We start from the raw sequence: 18,778 nt of genomic DNA, 5'->3' as shown, positions 1-18,778 counted from the left end.
CTCAAAAAGCTGAACACAGAAACTTTGTATGATCTAGCTATTCCAGAACTAGGAATATACCTGAAGGAAATTAGAATTGAGACACAAACCTAGATCTGTGCACCAATATTCATAGAAACATTATTCCCCATCACAAGAACAAGGGAACAGTCCAAATGTCCAATCATAACTGAATGGATTGAGAAATTGTGGTACATTCACGTAGTGGAATACTATGAAGCCCTTAGGAGCAATGACTTCAAAAAATACTACATAACTTGGGAGAGATTGGAGATCATTATGCTGAGGTAACTAAGTAAGTCCAATAAGACAAATAATGCATAAGACTATTATTGTGAAAATAGAAGGATAACTAGGAATGCATGTATGGGGATCTTAGGAAGGGAGGCATGGGAGCAGGTATGGGTGAATAACAGGGTTGCACAATTTGGTGGGTGGAGGGAGAGGGTAAAGGAAATGGGAAAGGTCTATCAGGGATATGAAAAGACTGGGTAATGGTGGGTATAGTCCAATGGTGATTAATTGTATAAAACATAAAGAATGAGAATGGTTGTATGAAACAATGTGAATGAAGAATATTGTGAAAAACAATGTATATGAACTTTATAAGCAAACCAATATAAAATTTTTTTTAAGAAAAGAAAAAAAATGTCATTATCATGCCAGGAATACAGGCTATGATTCCTTGTACAGAAAATCTCTACCATGTATGTCTTGCATTGAAACTTTCTGTTGTTTAAGATTTATCATCATTCATTGTTGTCAAGTTGGAACTGACTCATAACTGAATCTTCCATTGTGTTACCAAGCTATAAACTACACCAGTGGAGATTCCTCATCTTTCTACATTGGAACCACTGATGGATTAGAAAATGCAAAAAAGGCTGGCCTTTGAGTTAGCAAGGCAACTCACCCTGCACCATGTCACATCAGAATCAATGATAAAAGCAAACTAATGCCGTAAGGAGCTCTGGTGTCATAGCGCTCAGAGAGTTATATTACTAACTCAAACACCACACTGCTCTGGCCAGTCCCATCCACCACTGTCTCCACAGGAGCAATCTGAAAAAAAAAATGGGTTATCTCCTCTTTCATAATTTATAGCCTCTGAAATCTGCTGGAGGGTCAGCTATGAGTTGAATTGGACTCCATAATAATGAGGGAAGGAGCGAGAAAGGGCTTGGGTGACCCTGAGCGAGAGTGAGATATTAATGCTCTCACTGCAATCTACGTACTTTAAAAAAAAAGAAGTCATAGTTCAGAATAATAGCATCTTCACCAGAAATCTCCTGTGCCATCTCGCCACAAGAGTATCAATGTGACCTTCTCATCTGAATCAAGGAGGCATGTATGATCCCTGATAATCCTATTTCTTTACCTTTATTCCCTGTTTGGATTATCAAGGTTTAAATTTTATTATGGGAGTTTGGTAAATAAAACTTGCAAAGTCTTTGGGATTATATGGCTTTGGGGAGTAAAAGTGAAATATGCCTTAAGAGTAACTTCCTCAGAACAACTGATGAGACAGATGTGGATTCTTTCCCAAGGCAGAGTCTAACCCCCCAAATATAGCAGTGATCAAATAAAAACCTACCAAGATTCTCATAGTCTATCCACACCGTGAGGCATGCAGACCAACTAGTTAACATTTTTGTGTTAGGAAGAAGAGATAACACTCGGGGCTCTCTAATGAGCGTGTGTGCTATGATCCATCTGTAAATATGGCTTGTGTACAGTATAATCGTTTTGGATTTGGAAGGAAAGGAAGGATTATTTGCAGGCCTTTTTTGCAGATGGTGCATGGATGGCACGAGGATGTATTTGCATGCTATTTGCAACTTCATTGGAGCCACGTTTTCATGACAATAGATGCTAAGCCATCTGAGACTCTCATTAAAACAATCACCATCCATGTAGAGGGAGAAAAAAGATACTGTCACATCCATTTGGTGATTTCTTTTATTTTGAGAATTATCAATGGCAAAGATCAATGAGCTAAGAGACATGCTCGTTTTATTATATATGTCCTCTCCTTCTTCAGAACTTTTTTAGTGAAGATTGTTTTCTGTATCCTCAGCATTTCAGCAGCTTGAGATCAATTATGCCTCATAGTTTTGCAGGAGGAACAGAGTTGTAATGCTCTGAAATTGGTGAACACACAGAAACAAGGGATACCTTTTGAAAGGCATCAATTCTGACCCAGAAGTGGCAGCGGGGTCATGGGGTGGAGGAGAGCTATTTAAGCAAAAATAGGAAGACTGAAGGCAAATAGTCTTCCAGATGGAAGTTGAAAAAGAAAAATAGAAACAGTGGTGGAAAGGTTGGCGATTCAGGGTTTTTTTTTTGTAACTGAGAGGGTCATATAACAAGGCTCTCTGAGCCCTGTTTAAAAAAAAATGTAATGACCTGCCTATTTCTGAGGTTTGTTGATATGTATGGTACTTTGTGAAGGGAATATATTCTTAGTAAAGAAAGCACACATAGAGAGGATTGTGCTAAGCATTTTGAAATATGAATAATGTACTTTCACCTCAAGCTAATCAACTGACTAAAACAAGAAACTAAATAAATATTGCTGTTAGTTAATCACAAGACCAGTATGTTTTGGATAAAAAGCATTTTTTTTTCACCATTTAAGACATAGCATCATGGGACCACTAACTTACAGATGTGGCTGTGACTGAGTCAGCTTTTACTCATAGAGATTTCATGTAACAGAAGAGAATTGTTCCATTGGGTTTTCCAGATTATAATACTTGTGGGAGCTGATCAATACTTGTGGGACTATAATACTTGTGGGAGCTTGTCTTTCTCCTGCTGTGCTTCTGGGTATAAGTAGCTAACCTTTTAGTTAAAACTACCAGGGAGCTGCTGAAAAGTAGATTCTGACTCATGTTAAGCTTAAGTGTGTTGGAGTAGAATGAACCTAGGCGCCATAAAGTTTTCTATGGCTGTGATCTTTCAGGGATAAATTGTTGTTGTGCTGGCCTTTATTTTAAGGTTCCTGAGCGTGGACTCAAACTTGTAAGTTTTGGTTAGCAGCCATGCTCATCAGGAACTCTTGGCAGCTTATAAAACAAATTAATTTCCAGGCGCCAATCCTGGAGATTTTACTTTATAGGTCTGCTGTGGAAGACTACACATTCATATTTTTGAAAAAGTACTCCTGGTGATTTTAACATGAAGTGTCCCTCAAGCAATGACTTCATAAGAATCATCTGAAAGTCTTATTAAATCTCAGATTGTTTGCCTCTATTCCCAGATACTTTGATTCATTCGTTAGCATACCAAAATCCACTGCTGTTGAGTTTGCCATATAGTGACTTTTGTCAGGTTTTTGAAGCTATAAATCTTTATGAGAGGAGGCTGCATAAATTTTTCCCTTGGAGAAGCTGGTGGATTTGAACCACTGACCTTTTAATTATTACAGCATGTATTGCATGACAACATCAGGTTCCTTCTAGCTAAGGCAGATCCTAATAATGTACACATCACTTTTTTTAAGTGACACTGATCTGCAAATCATACTTTGGAGGAAGCACATGTGTTTTATTGTTGCTGTGACTACAGTTTACATTTTTTTTCTATGCTGAAGAAAGCAGATGAACACAAAAGTCCATTCTTTAGTCAACCGTTGTGTTGTCAGGGGCTGTGGAGTGTGGAGTCAAATACAACTATAACGACACTCTGATCAGCAGAGCTGCACCCTGTCCTATCCTGTGCCATCCTCATCATCTCATCATCATCTTTTGTAGCAGTGACTGTGTCCATTTCTCTGGTGGAGGGCCTTAATCTTTTGCCTACTCTCTACCTTTTGAAGCATGATTTCTCTTTCTAAGGAATAACTTCTCCTAACAACATGCCCAAAGTGTGTGAGAAGAAGCTTTGACATCCTTTTCTTAAAGGAGTACTCTAGCTGCACTTTCACCAAAACACATCTATTTGTTCTTTTGGGAATCAATAGAATATTCAGTACTCTTCTCCAATACCACAGATTAAAGGGATCAATTCTTTTTCTGTCATCCTTATTCATAGTCTAGCTCTCAGATACATAGCAAGTTATTGAAGAGATCATGACTTGAACCAGGAACACCTTAGTCCTCAAATTAACATCATTGCTTCTCAGTAATTTCGAGAAGTTCCTGATTAGAGATTTCCCCAATGAAATATGTCTCCTGATATTTTGGCTACATGTACAAAGAGTGTTGACTGTGAATCTAAGTAAGATGAATTAATTGAAAGTTTCAGTCTTGTCTTCATCTATCATGATGTTGCCTATAGCCCTAGTGATATTAGTTAAATAGGTCCAGCGATATTAGTTAAATAATAGGAATTGTTTTGCAGTTCTAAAATTAACACAATTGGACCAAATGAACATACAGTTATTTGATCAAAGGAAAACACTTCTGACAAAAAAATGTGTTCATACAAAGGACATTCATCTGCAAATATGTTAGTTTGAAATATCTGAAGAGCTATTTCAACGGAGAAAGTATTATTGAGGGAACACCTGGAAAGCAGTGACATACTCAACCAAGCCAATTTTGAAAGAAAGTTTTCATCTTGGATAGGAGCTCAGAAGTCTTTTCTCTGGAAATATCTCCCTAGGCAACAGAATGAATGATTCACCTTTCCAAATCCTTGAGTATCAGAATAGCTAAAGCAACATAGCATAATTTTCAGAAATAGAACCCTATTAAACTTTCACAGCCCATGTAAGATGCCAGTGAGAAAATGTGCAAAATTGATTGTCATGTCTTTATTACTTGAAGAGGTATGGAAGGGCATAGAAGGTCGATTTGAATGTTAAAACATGAATTGTCTATTTCCTGAAAGTGTAAATCCCGAGTGTCCATGAACAGCAGGTGTAGTAGACTCTAGGGTTTTAGTCACCTTGAAATTAGGAAAACGAGAAATTTGCCTCATCAATTTGTTCTTAAGGATGAAGAGTTGAGGCTTTGCAGATTTGCAGACAGAATAATGCCAGCGACTAGGCAGGACTCAAATGCTTCTATTTTATCACTTCTTTTTTTGTTTCATAAATACATTTTATGACTGAGACGCAGAAGGCTCTTTGCAGGGGCATTCCTTTTCTTTGTTGTGGTCTGCCCAATCACAGGTTGACTGGGAAGAGAGGGTTCCTGTAGAAAAGAATTTACATCTGATAAATTGAGGTAAAAATAAAGATAAAAATAAAAGCAGCTGTATATGAGTTTACCTCGGTATTGCAGTGGAATTGGTAAAACCTAAGGTAGCTTTTATGGACTTTTGTCTCCCCGCTGAGAATTGGACATGCACAGTCCTTCTGGACCTGGGTTATGGGTAATCCAAGATGCTGCTGTATAAGGCAAGAATATAATTAAGGAAGACAGGAGATTGTTTAACGGGATAGAAATGATGGTCTTATTGCGTTATATAGCATGCATTGTAATAATGTATATTGTGTAGCCTATAATGTTAAAAAGTCTTTTTAGGATGCACTTAAAATAAGATAAGATACAAATTATGTAACAAATACTAAAATGGTATCATAGGCCCCTTTGGATTTTATCTCTCTATCAAATTTAAAGTAAAAGAAAGCTTACTACAGCAAAATTCTATTTTGAAGCAGGGACTTAAAACTCACTCTCCCTCAGTGTGGGATGGATCCTTATACAGAGGTAGAGACATGGTCAGTGATAGCTTCCAGAGAGATTGGCATAATCAGTTAGATCGCTATTCTTGGACTCTTGCAGATATAATTCTTCCCTGCACCTTCTCCCACATCCTATTGTTCTTGTCCAATATGCAGCATCCTCTTCTTCTTTAACATTTTTCTTCCTTCTCCGAATCCACACTCTCATTTGGATGTTTCCGTATAGCTTTAGTTACTTTTGTGCTAATGATTTCTTAATTCTATATTCCAGACCTGTACTCTTCCCAAGCTCATGTTTCTTGTTGTTGTTGTTTATCCTCGAGTCAGAACCGGCCCATAGTTTATTGCTTGGGAGATTGCCCATCTTTTTCCTGCAGAGCAGTTGTGGCCTCAGTGTGACTTTGGGATTGCAGTGCAACTTTTTGCCACTAGGGCTCCTATCTTTGTTGTTGTTGTTATGTGCATTCAAGTCTCTTGTGACTCATAGCGACCCTCTGTACAACAGCCCTAAACCCTGTTCTTTCCTGTGCCAATCTCACTGTCTTTGACACATCCACCCTGATTGCTCCAGTCACTGAATCAATCCACCTCATAGAGGGTCTTCCCCTCCTGCGCTGTCCCTCCACCCTCCCAAACATGACGTCCCTCTCTAAGGACAAGGCCCTCCTTTCAACATGTCCAAAGTATGTCAGAGGAAGTTAGAATCCTTGTCTCCAAGGAGCAGCCCGGTTTAACGCTTTCCAGGATGAATCTGTTTGTTTTCCTAGCAGTCTATGGTACACTCAATACTCTTCTTCAGCACCACAGCTCAAAGACATCAATTCTCCTATCCTCCCTAGTCATTGTCCAACTTTCTGATGCATAACAAGTGATTGCAAAGACTATGGCCTGTATCAGACGCACTTTAGTCTCCAGAGTGAAACCATTGCTATTCACTACTTTGGAGAGGTCCCTAATAGCAGACTTTTTCATGGTAATATGCCTTCTAATTTCCTGGCTGCTGGTGCCAAGAGTGTTGACTCTGGAGCCAAGCAGACTAAAGCTGTGAACAATCTCAATCTCTTCACCATCCATCCTGATGCTGCCAATTGGTCCAGTGGTGAGAATCTATGTCTTCTTGATATTGAGCCTCAATCCATATTGGAGGCTGTAGTACTTGACCCTCAGCAGCAAGGGCTTCAGGTCCTCCTCAGTTTCAGCAAGCAGGGTTGTGTCATCTGCATAACGCAGATTGTTGATAGATTTTTCACCAATCCTGACACCACACTTCTCCTTAGAGAGCCCAGACTCCCAGATAATCTGTTCTGCATATAGGTTGAAAAGGTATTGAGATAGGACACATCCCTGGTGTACACCCTTCCCAATTTTGAACCATGCAGTTTCCTTGCTCTGTTCTGATGGCTGCCTTGTCGTTCAAGTATAGGTTTAGCATTAGCATGATCAGCCTCCCATGTTTAGTGCCTGATTATCTCCTTCTAGAGCGAACTTTAATTGAAAGTCCTAATATCCAGAGCACTCCCTTATTTCTACTACTCTACTTTCTCATTCCTGAATTTTTTGCCTCTTATATTGTTGTTTCGACATTCTCACAGTTGTTTAGATTGGGCTTATATTTATTCTAAAAGGTTTTTGTTGCTTTAGGCAATCTCCTATTGGCTATATTTCACTGCCAAGTTAACTTTTTAAAAAGAGTTCATAGCTACGCTATTATTTGAGTTGTATCTTTGGATAACAATACTTCTTACTAACACTTTCACATTGTGTTTCCTTGACTTTTTGCATTTAACGTTCGAGTGGCAGACTAAGATTTTTCACGACCTCACTCTTTTTATTTGCTTGCTACATAAAGAATATTTTCTTCTGAAGTTGAATAAACAAACAAAAACTTTAGGTTGTCTCAGAGATGAGTGTATTCTGCCAAAATTTCCTTGACATGCCTCTGGAAACACTAGAAACTTTGATAAATGACAATAGTTATAGAAAGGCTTCAGCCCTTTGTTCATAGAATCACTATGAATTGTGCTCAACTCGACGGCAATCAACACCACCACACGCAATTTTTTCTTCCTTTCTGGAAAATTTTCTTGCACTATCTCTTTGGATGTATTTTCAACTTCATTTGATGGTTTCTTACTATCCTTATGTTATCCTAGTTTCCCCTTACCTGGTAATGACTGCTCAAAACTACAGCCTTTTCATATAAAATCAGGGAATTCTGGTGGCCTAGAACCCTGCCAGCCAAAAGACAGTTCTATTCCACCAGCTGTTCTGAGGGAGAAAAATGTGTACTCTTCTCTCGTGTGATTCACAGCCTCTGAAAATCTTCTAGAAAGGCAATTATGAGTTGATTCTGACTCAGTGACAATGAAAAGGAATTTAATATAATGAGTGGATTTCATATAGTATAACTTCATATAATGAGCCTTCATTTCTGAAAAAGTGTCAGTCTTCTCAGTAACTATTTCCATTATATCTCAGTAGAATAAACAAACCAGATAGAACAGTTGCTGATGAGTCACTTCCAACTCATGGCCACACTATAGATGTGCGTGTGTGTCAGAACAGAACTGTCTGTGCTTAGTATGATTATCAAGGGCCGGTTTTTTGAAAGTAGACCATCACATTTTTCTTTTGAGGGCTTGGTGAGTTGACTTGAACTAGCAACTTTTCAGTTAGCAGCTGAGGCTCTTTAACTGCGCTGAGTGAATATACTTTCTGCTCTTATCTCTGCAAATTTATGGTACAGCAAAGACATGTCACTCTTTTAAATGTTCCTTTTGCTGTGCTAATCTAAACACCAAACTTCATGCTGTAATTTGCCTCTAAAGGTGGAAGGTTGAAGAAAGAGAGGAAGATCCTCAACAAATGGATCGAGACCCAGTGACTGTAACAGTGACAATGGGTTCAAATGTATTAGAGACGTTAAGGATGGCACACCACCATCTACTCTTCATAGGGTTTTATGAGTTTTTGTTGACTCGATGGCACCAAGCAGCAACAACATTCCTTCACAAGTGATTTTCCCTCTGTCTGAAATGTTCTTTTCTCTTTTCCTGTCCTTTTTAATACCATTTCTTTTTCCTGTATATAAATTTTTATATATCTTTAAAATATAGCTCAAATACAACTGATGCCTTGAAATTTAACTAGTTCTTCCTTTTCAGTCCCTTGTGCCCAGAGTATGTGATATGGACCCTCACTATCCTCTCCTCCAAGAAGCATCTCAAACCTTAGGAACATCCTGGTTGTACTTTGTTCAAGACATGTTTGTTGTTTCGTCAGTCCATGGTATATTCAGTATTGTTTGCCAAAGCTACAATCCAAACACATTAACTCCTCCAAATCAAAATGAAAAAGTAGAAAACCAGAAAGAATTAGAAAACACTAAATTAACAGCACTGAAGGAAATAATAAGAAAAAACATAGACAAAATGAACATAGCATGCACATGAAGAAAATGAAAATACCATGCCCTGTGTATGGTACACCTTAGTCTTCACATGACATCCTTGCTCTTTAGCACTTTAAATATGTCCTTAAGATTCCAAGACAAAGTGAATTGTTTCAGACTTTGGGGTAAAATAGTAAATTATCTAGTAACCTCTATGAAAATGAACAAACCCTCTAATAAAAATTAAAAAGAAGAAAATGACAAAGATTTAGAAAACACTAAAACAACAGTGAAGGAATAAAGAAAAACCTAAACAAAATGAATGCTGCACTAAAAACTAGATGGAACAAAGAAATCAGTACAAAAAGAGTGTACCACAAAACAGTGCATAAAATTGCATTATGATATTGTGTCATTATGCCATTCACAAAAGTACTATTATGGTATAAGACCGCTTTTATAAAAAACTGAGGAAAAGTTTACACACAGAATTAATCTTGAATGATTAGTAGGGGTTAGAAGGGAGGGAGAGAGAAATAAAAATGAATAAATAAGCTGAATAAAGAAAAGGAAATGCACATAATATATTAGTCAGCCAGTTTAATCAATTCCATTCATTATAATTAATGTTTTAATAATATATATGAATGATCAAATAACATTACAATTACAATATTACAAAAAAGACAAGTGAAAATATTGAAGTTAGAGAAGACACTGTCAGTATTTATGCATTGCAAAACATCTCCATGGTAAAAACCAGAAGATCAACACAATAAATAAATAGGTCTTTAGCAGAAGATTTGTTCTAATATTTGATTCTTGACTGTTATAGTCACGGGTGTTGCTTGTGCATGCGCATATAATGAAATCCTAGGATTGAATTTCAACTCTCATCTGTTCTCCATTTATCATGACGTTGCTTATTTTTCCAGTTAAGAGGATTCGTACCTTCTTTATGGTGAGTTGTTATCCATATTGAAGGCTATCTTCTTTGATCCTCTTAACTTTCAGCAAGCAAAGTTATATCTTCTGTATAACACAGGCTGTTAATGAGTCTTCATTCTCTCTCTCTCTCTCTCTTCCTCCCTTTTTTTTTTTCTCATGTGTGTACCGTCAAATTGGATCTGACTGGTACAGGAGGCGATTGTTCCTCCTTCTTCAGCAGAGCATCTGGTGGACTTGAACCGTGCACCTCTGGGATTGCAGTGCAGTTTCCTGCCACGAGTCTTCATCCTCTTTTGATGTCACATGTCTCTTCATATTTTCCAGCTTTTTGGCTTATGTGCTAAACATACAGATTGAATAGGTATGGTGAAAAGATAAAACTTTAATAAATACCTTTCTACAATTTAAATCATGCAGTATTCTTTTGTTCTGTTCAAATAACTGCTTCTTGGTCTATGTTTAGATACCCATAGAGTTACACATATGGGTTTTGTCACATTGCTAGAATTAAGAAGGAAGAAGAAAAAAATCAAAATGGATGCCAGAAGAGACTCTGAATATTGCAGTAGAGCACTGAGAAGCCAAAGCAAAGGGAAGAAATCAAGAAGTTAAGGAACTGAATAGAAGATTTGAAAGGGTTTCTTAGGAAGACAAGGCAAATATTATAATGAAATACGCAAGGAACTAGAGTCAGAAAATCAAAAGGGCTGAATATGCTCAGCATTTCTTAAGCTGAAAGAAGAATAAATTCAAGCCATGAGTTGCAATGCTTAAGGATGCTATGGGCAGATATTGAATGATTCAAGAAACATTAAAAGCAGATGGAAGAAGTATACAGAGTCATTGTACGAAAAAGAATTGGCTGACACAGAACAATTTCAAGAAGCAACATGATCAAGAAGCAATGGTGATGAAGGAGGAAGTTCAGGCTGTTCTGAAGGAGTTGGAAAAAAATAAAGCTGCAGGAATTGATGAAATACCAATTGACATGTTTCAGCCAAAAGATGCTGCCCTGCATGTGCTCACCAAGTTGTGTCAAGAAATCTGGAGGACAACTACTTGACCAAATGATTGGAAGAGATCTATATTTATTCCATTTCTTTAAAAAAATTATCCAACAGAGTGTGAAAATTTTCAAACAATATCACTAATATCACACAATAGCAAAATCATGTTGAAGATTATCCGGAAAAGACCTGAACAATACATTGACAGAGAACTACCAGAAATACAGGCAGGGTTTATAAGAGTTCTTGTCACAAGGGACATTATTGCCAATGTCAGATGGATCTTGGTAGAAAGCAGACAATATCTATCTATATTTTATTGACTACACAAAGGCATTTGTGCAGATCACAACAAATTGTGGCTAACCTTGAGGAAAATGGGAATCTCAGAATACTTGATCATGCTTATACAAAACCTATACTTGGACCAAGAAACAGTCATCAGAACACAGCAAGGAAACACTGCATGGTTCAAAATAAAGAAGGCAGTGTGTCAGGGATGCATTCTGTCCCCGTACCTTTTCAATCTGTATGTAGATAATTCAGGAAACAGGAATTTTTGAGGAGGAGTGTAACATCAAGGTTGGAGGGAGGCTCATTAATAACCTAGGTATGTGGATGACACAACCTTGCTTGCTGACACTGAAGAAGACCTGAAGCACTTTCTGCAAAAGGTCAAAGACTGTAGTCTTCAATATTGATTGAAGCTCAACATCAAGAAAACAAAGATTGTCACCACTGGGCTAATTGACAGCACCATAATAGATGGAGATTGAGGTTATTAGCAATTTCAGCTTGCTTGAAACCAAAATCAACACTCTTAATACCAGCAGTCAGGGACTCAAAAGATGAATTGCTTTGGGAAAATCTGCTGTCATGGACATCTCCAGAGTGCTGAAGAGTAACAATGTCAGTTTAGAGACAAAGGTGCACCTAATCCAGGCCACAGTTTTCTCAATTACTTGTTATGCTTCATAAAGTTGGACAAGGACTAAGAATGACAGAAGAATAGATGCCTTCAAGTTGTGTTGCTGTAAAAGAGTCTTGAACATAACCAGGGACTGTAAAGAAAACAAATAAGTCTGTCTTGGAGAGGGGGAAACCAACTCTCTCCTTGGAGGCTAGGAATTTTAAGATCCACCTCACTTACTTTGGGTACATGATCAGGAGAGATTGGTCCTTGGAAAAGGACATCATGCTTGGAAGTTGTGGATGGACAGCGCAGGAGATGGATTGATACAGTAACTAGGGTAATAGGGTCTGGTGTGTCAAAATTATTGAAACGGGCTCAGGACAGAGACAGGTCGAGAGCTGCTGTTCAAAAGTTCGTTATGCTACTCAACACATAACATTCTATGACAGCTTTGGAAGCAGTAGTGGCATCCACATCCTAAACAGCTTGCCTCCAGGAACTCTATGAACTTTGATAAATGTCGATAGTTGTAGAGGGGCTTCAGGCCTTTCATTCATAGGTCGCTACGAGTTGTGCTCAACTCAAAGGCAATCAACAACAAAAACAACATATTAGTTTATCTACTAACCTATAGTCTTCTCTTTACTAAAACTATATTTAATAATAGCTTGTGGATTATATAAATAAATTTGGTAATCTAGAAAAATGTACTGAAGTCTCAAGTATTGAAATATCAATTTTAGAAAATCAACTAATATAGTAAAGTATCTTAATTTACTGGACATGATTCCTTAATACGGTTTTTAGTTCATAACTACATTGAATACATGTTTGTTATGTACCTTAAATATGATAGATTACACTTCTCTAAAAGTAACAAATTCTACAACTAGAGTACATGTCTCAAATCCACCAGTTGTTCTCTGGGAAAAGGATGGGCAACCTTCTCCTATTTGGTTTACTGCCTCTGGAAACCTGCTGGAGGGTCAGTTATGGGTTAATTCCAACTCAATGTCAGAACAACAACATTATCAACAGTTGTATATAAACAAATATTCCCCTAAAAGTTATAATAGATTATCAGTAAAAAAGTGATCTATTATTTTTTTACACAAGGGGACTAAGAATACATCTAAAATGTAACTATAATGAGAAGTAGAATTAAATTGTGCCTTCCAATATAAAAATTATTATAATTCTGTATGAGTCTTTGAATAATATGATAGATTGAAACTATCAATGACTTCATTTTAGATGGATCCACAATCAATACACTTGGTACCAGCAGTCAGGTGATCATGAGATGTACTGCACTGGAAAACTCTGCAGTCAGGGACCTCTTCCAATTATTGAGTAACAATGATGTTAGTTTGAGGACCAAGGTATACCTGATTCAGCCCATGTTCTGTTCAATCACTTGTTAGTCTGATGAGAGCTGGACAATGAAAAAGGAAGACAGAGAATGATTGATGCCTTTGAGTTGGGGTGTTGGAGAAGAGTATTGAATATTCCAAAAGAAGAAACAGCTATGTCTTGGAGAAGGTGCAGCCAAAGTGCTGCTTGGAGGCAAAGACAATAAAGTTTTGTCTCATATTTTGGGCATGTTGCTATGAGAAGTAATCCCCTGGAGAGGGACATCTGCTTGGAAAAGGTAAGAGATGGAGAAATAGAGGAATCCACCCAGGTGGATTGACACAGTGACTGCAGCAATGAGCTTGATGATGTTAGAGATGTTGTGGGTGACACAGGATGGCACAGGGTTCAGCCACTATCAGTCTTAATTAATTTGATGGCACCTAATAACAACAACAATATTGTAAGAATCAAATATCAAAAACTCAGTTTCTGACAAAGTGCAGCTACCTCCATTCCACTCGCTTGTGTAGTTTCCAGCGAGCAACCTCTCCTACCTGTGATAAATCACACTCTGTTGGCCGACTTCCATAAAGTGGAACTCTTCTGTAAGGACATAAGGGATTTTTTCTGCAGCCCTGTGTCTGAAGTAACCAGTTAGACTCAAATAGGTCTACAAGCTGCTTCCCCATCAATTAGGCTCAAACAAGTCTCCAGACTGCCTCCCTGAGCTATGGCTAGCCAATAAAGAGCAAACTAGTACTAGAACTGCTATAAGTAACCAATCATAAACTGTGTAGCTAGACAAAGAAGCAAGAAAGTATAAAACGGAGGGCTCGCTTTGTCTTGGGGCTCTCGGGTGGATGCTGTTATGTCAGCACGCGGGAACCCGGGTTCGAACTCGAAATAAACTTTATTAATTAGGCTAATTGGCTCGGTGGTCTTTTCTGAGGACTCGCTTCATTACAAATATGATTTATTTAGTAAGAAGCCTAGGCCATAAGTTATAAATTTTTATTATTGTGTAGAGTATATGAGTAATTATAGACTTTAATAAAATCATCATAACTTTTGATTTATGAGAATAAAGCCTAAACGAAACAATATTTTTATGAAGATGTTGTTGTTGTTAGGTGCCGTTGAGTCGAGTATGACTTAAAGCAACCCTATGAACAATAGATCTGAACCCTGTCCTATCCTGTGCAGTCTTAACCCTTTCTGACACAGTAGTACCTGTTGTGGCAGTCACCATGTCAATCCACCTGGTCGATGGTCTTCCTTTCCTTTGCCAACTCTCCATGCTTCTAAACATCATGTCCCTTTCCAAGAAATAGGCCCTCCTAGCAAAATTCCCAAAATATATATAGCAAAGCCTCTTCATTCTTGCCTCCAAAGAGCACTGTAGCTACACTCTTTAAGACATCTGTTTGTTCTTTTGGCCGTCCATGGATGCTCAGTGCTCCCCTCCAACACCACAGGCTCAATAACATCAATTCTTTTTCTGTCATCCTTATTCATTCTCCAGCTCTCAGTTGCATAACAAATGCATCTTTATTAGATGCAAAAAATATCTTTAATAAAATAGTTAATATAATGTATAGAACAATGGTTTTCCTATAACATATAACCAGAGCTAGGGAGAACTGGTGGCTTAGTGGTAAGAAATTGCACTGCAATCCAAAAGGCACACAGTTTGAATCTGTCAGCTGCTCTAGGTGAAAGTGTGGGCAATCTCCTCCTGTGTGATTTGTCATTATTCAGTTACATTGATTTAGAACTTACCCATAGGTGACTCTTCAGCAGGTTTTTAGAGGCAGTTAATCTCACAAGATTTCCTGCCTTTGGAAACAGCTGGAGGGTCAGCAAATGGATCAGTTCTGACTCAATGGTACTCAATAACAACAACAAAGGCAACACTTGAGACTCTTCCTGTTTTCTGATAGTGTAATGTGTCTTATGTGATCTATATATAACTCAACACTTTGGCTTATTTTTGGTATAAACCTGACTAAGACTAATGCAAATTCTCTTCTTTTTTAAATTTATCTTTTAATTTTTTTATTGTGATTTCAATAACAGTTTACAGAAAACTTGGATTTCCATTCATTCATTATTGCACATTTTCCTCCCTGCTCACTCCCAGTTCACTTTTCTCATTGTTGCACAATATCTTCCCTCCCCCACCCCCAGTCTCCTTGCTATATGCCTTTTTTTTTTGGACTGTTGTCATGCAAATGATATTTTGGCTGTGAAATAATGTGCTGTTTGAGAACCAATCCACTATTTACACTTCAAGATCCAGTAAGTTTCAACAGTGGCATTCCCTTGTGGCCTAGTGGTAAGGAGTTGCACTGCCGGCTCAAAGGCAGGTAGCTTGAATCCACCAGCTTCTCCCTGTGAGAAAGATGGTCAGCCTCCTCATGTGTGATTAACCACCTCTGAAAACCCCACTGGAGTGTTAGCTATGAGTCTGTTCTGACGCAACAGCCCATAATAGCAAACCAGCAACAACAACCCACACGAGTCCTAGAACACTATGTACCATCGTAGTTTCTAATTATGAGTCACTTGTAGTCAGTCAGAAATATCAAGCAAATGATAAATATTTAAGTAGCAACAATAAGCTTAAGCACCATGTGATTGTGATAAAGCACAAGATTGATTAAAGTTTAATCTGTAGTACATTGAGTCACTATAAGCTTGAGTGCACCATGGTACCTAACAATATTTCTTGTGTGGTAAAATGTCATTTGGTGTCATTTACATGATTTGGATGTGTAATTAGTCTTAAAATATTTTATTCCTACTTCTTACCAGTTATGGCTATTTCTACCTTTTATTGAAAAGTCCCTTTCTTTTATATATTATGAAGTTCAGCTTAAAAAAGAATTTCTGAACCATTTTGGTGGAATTAAAAAAATAAGACTATGTGGCTTCAGAAACAAGTTGAGACTAAATAAATCTGTTAGCCCTTAAAAACATAGCTTTGTCAGGCTCCAACACCACATGCTTCCATATGGATGCCATATTACTCACCCTGAATATATCATTTGTTGCTTGGATCTGATTTATATGTCTGTGGAAGCTGGGCATGTGCCTATTGCAGCCCTGAGAAATGAAAGGTTGGAAAATTTAACAATAGCATCAAGCTGTTTGGTTATATAAGCAAGGGTAAAAAGAGACATTGAAAGAAATAAGTTCTTTAATTATCACATTAAATATGTATGTTGTAACATAAAATATTTCAAAGTTTTACAACATCCACAAGGCCCCGAAGATGTCTATTTATATGGAACAAAACTTCATAAACTGTTCATCTGACCAATGAATATCCATCTTCACGGTGTGATTAAGTGGAAAAGTAGTGTAATGCTATGTGCACTGAAAATGGCACTTTCCTGAAGGCATTACCATCAAGTTGACTAAGATACATAGCAACAATGGCTCTGAACTTTGCCTTCTCCTAAGCCAACCTCACTGTCTCTGGCACACTTGGCCTCATTGCCACAGACATCTTAATAATTCCCCTTATATATGCAGGGAGCTCTGCTGTTCTAGTGGTAAGAAGCTGTACTGCAACCCCAAAGGCCTGCAGTTTGGGGAGCTCTATTGGCACAGTACGTAGGGAACTGTGCTGCTAGCTCAGATTGAGCCTTTCTGGTTGTTCAAATCCACCAGCGACTCCCAACGAAGAAAAATGAGTAATCACCTCTCTTGTGATTTATAGCCTCAGAAACCCATGGGAGGTCAGCCCTGAGTTGGTTCCTGTTCGACAGGAAATGAGTTTAATTGAGTGGAGCATGTTTTTTTTTTAATTTTTTTTATGAAACATAATGATACTGAGAGGTTCTCTGAGAAGGTTTAGGACTTCATGGCTTGGTAATTTAACAATCTACATGATATGATTAACTTGTCTAGTGAAACCGGCAATTCAGTCCATCTCAATGTACTAAAAGAAAGATTCCACTTTAAAAGATGTTGTTGTTGAGTGCCATCGAGTTGGAATAGAGCCATAGCTGACCCTCCAGCAAATTTTCAGAAGCAGTTTAATTGCATGGGAGGAGATTGCCCATCTTTCTTCTGCGGAGCAGCTGGTGGATTTGAGCCCCAAACTTTTGGGATTGCAGCACAGTTTCTTGGGTTCAGAAATACAGCAACCTTCAGGTTGTCAGTGCAGCTTTTTACCACTAAAACAACTAGAGCTCCCTTTTTTTTTAAAATTTCTGTCTTTCTTATTATACTTGTTTATTTACAAAATTGGAATACATTGCTTTTCAGACCAGATTCTCTCAATTTTCCTCACTCCCACCCATCAAATCGTACAACCCCATGATTAATCCCCCTACCACCGCACATGGCCCCAGGGGTCTCTATGCATGGCCCTGATTCCCAAATGAAGGCACAGAAGAGGGCAGAAAATGAGGCACTCCACATGGGAGAGTAGTGAGATGAAAATCAAGTCATGGAGGTGGTGATTAATTAAAGTAAATCTAAAATAGCCAATCCATTGAAGGAATGGAACAGACTAGATGATTACAGGTGTTGAATTATGAAGCTAAAATGATAGTTAAAAAGACAAAGGGAAACCACAATCCTGAGAAATGACAGGAGGCACAAAGGGCTCAGATTTGCTCTGAATATGAAATGGCGAGGCCTATTGCAGCTTTTTTATCTGCCGCTTCTAGCCATTTCGCTGTTTTGTCCAATAAATTAACTGAATTGAGCAATTATTTTATTACACAGACAATTAAAAAGGTACTGTTAGGGTGAGATAGGAGTTTTTAGCACCTTAGTTTCCAATAAAACAGCACTAATTTTTTTTTTCATTTTTTTCCTTAAAAAAATCAACGTAATATATAGCAAAAAGGTAAATTTCAAATAATGTAATAATATTGACAGGAAAATTAATATACAAAATTATGTATTTATAGTTCCTGTTTGTCCACAGTACTGTTTTCTGTGGTTTCAATTGCCCACAGGGCAATGCATAGAGACCCCTTCTTCTTGATAGTTGCTCTCCTTGAATACTTACTCTAACATGCTAAGTAAGCATCAATGACTTACAGCCAGCAATAGTTGCTGGCAAGGTTGTTTGGATATATATATATATAGCCAAGTATTTCTCTCTTTCTTACAAATTTCTTGGTGGAAAGCAATATTAAGTGGATTGGTCTCTTTTTCCCCTTTATGTGAAAATCAAGCTAAACAACCAAGCAAAAAGCAAATGACCTAAATTAGATGAGTGTAAAGTATCTAAAACAGTACTTGGCAAATAAGTTCTCTGAAAATGATAACTGTTTTTATAAGGATAAAAATATAATTAAGGAGCTCTAGTTGGCTTAGTTGGTGAAGAGTTGCACTGCCAAATCAAAGACAGGTAGGTAGTTTGAGTCTACCAGCTGTTCACTGGGAGAAAGGTGGGAAATCTTCTCCCTTGCAATGTAAGGACTTGAAAATTCATTGGAGTATAGCTGTGCTTCTGTTTTGATTAAACACCAGTGTGGTTTTAAAATAAATATGATTAAAATATA

The 18,778-nt window shown here is 37.7% G+C and overlaps 1 pseudogene; it reads right to left on the bottom strand.

Annotated features, from left to right (window-relative positions):
• Positions 1 to 13,939, bottom strand: part of LOC102864743 — a 23,370-nt pseudogene extending 9,431 nt beyond the window's left edge.
• Positions 13,940 to 18,778: the final 4,839 nt, after the last annotated feature.

This window comes from Elephantulus edwardii, unplaced genomic scaffold (genome assembly GCF_000299155.1).
Source record: "Elephantulus edwardii isolate Elephantulus edwardi_28Jun2011 unplaced genomic scaffold, EleEdw1.0 scaffold00100, whole genome shotgun sequence".
Taxonomy (NCBI): Eukaryota; Metazoa; Chordata; class Mammalia; order Macroscelidea; family Macroscelididae; genus Elephantulus; species Elephantulus edwardii.
The sequence above is the reverse complement of the archived record's forward strand: the minus strand, read 5'-3'. Positions and strand labels throughout refer to the sequence as shown.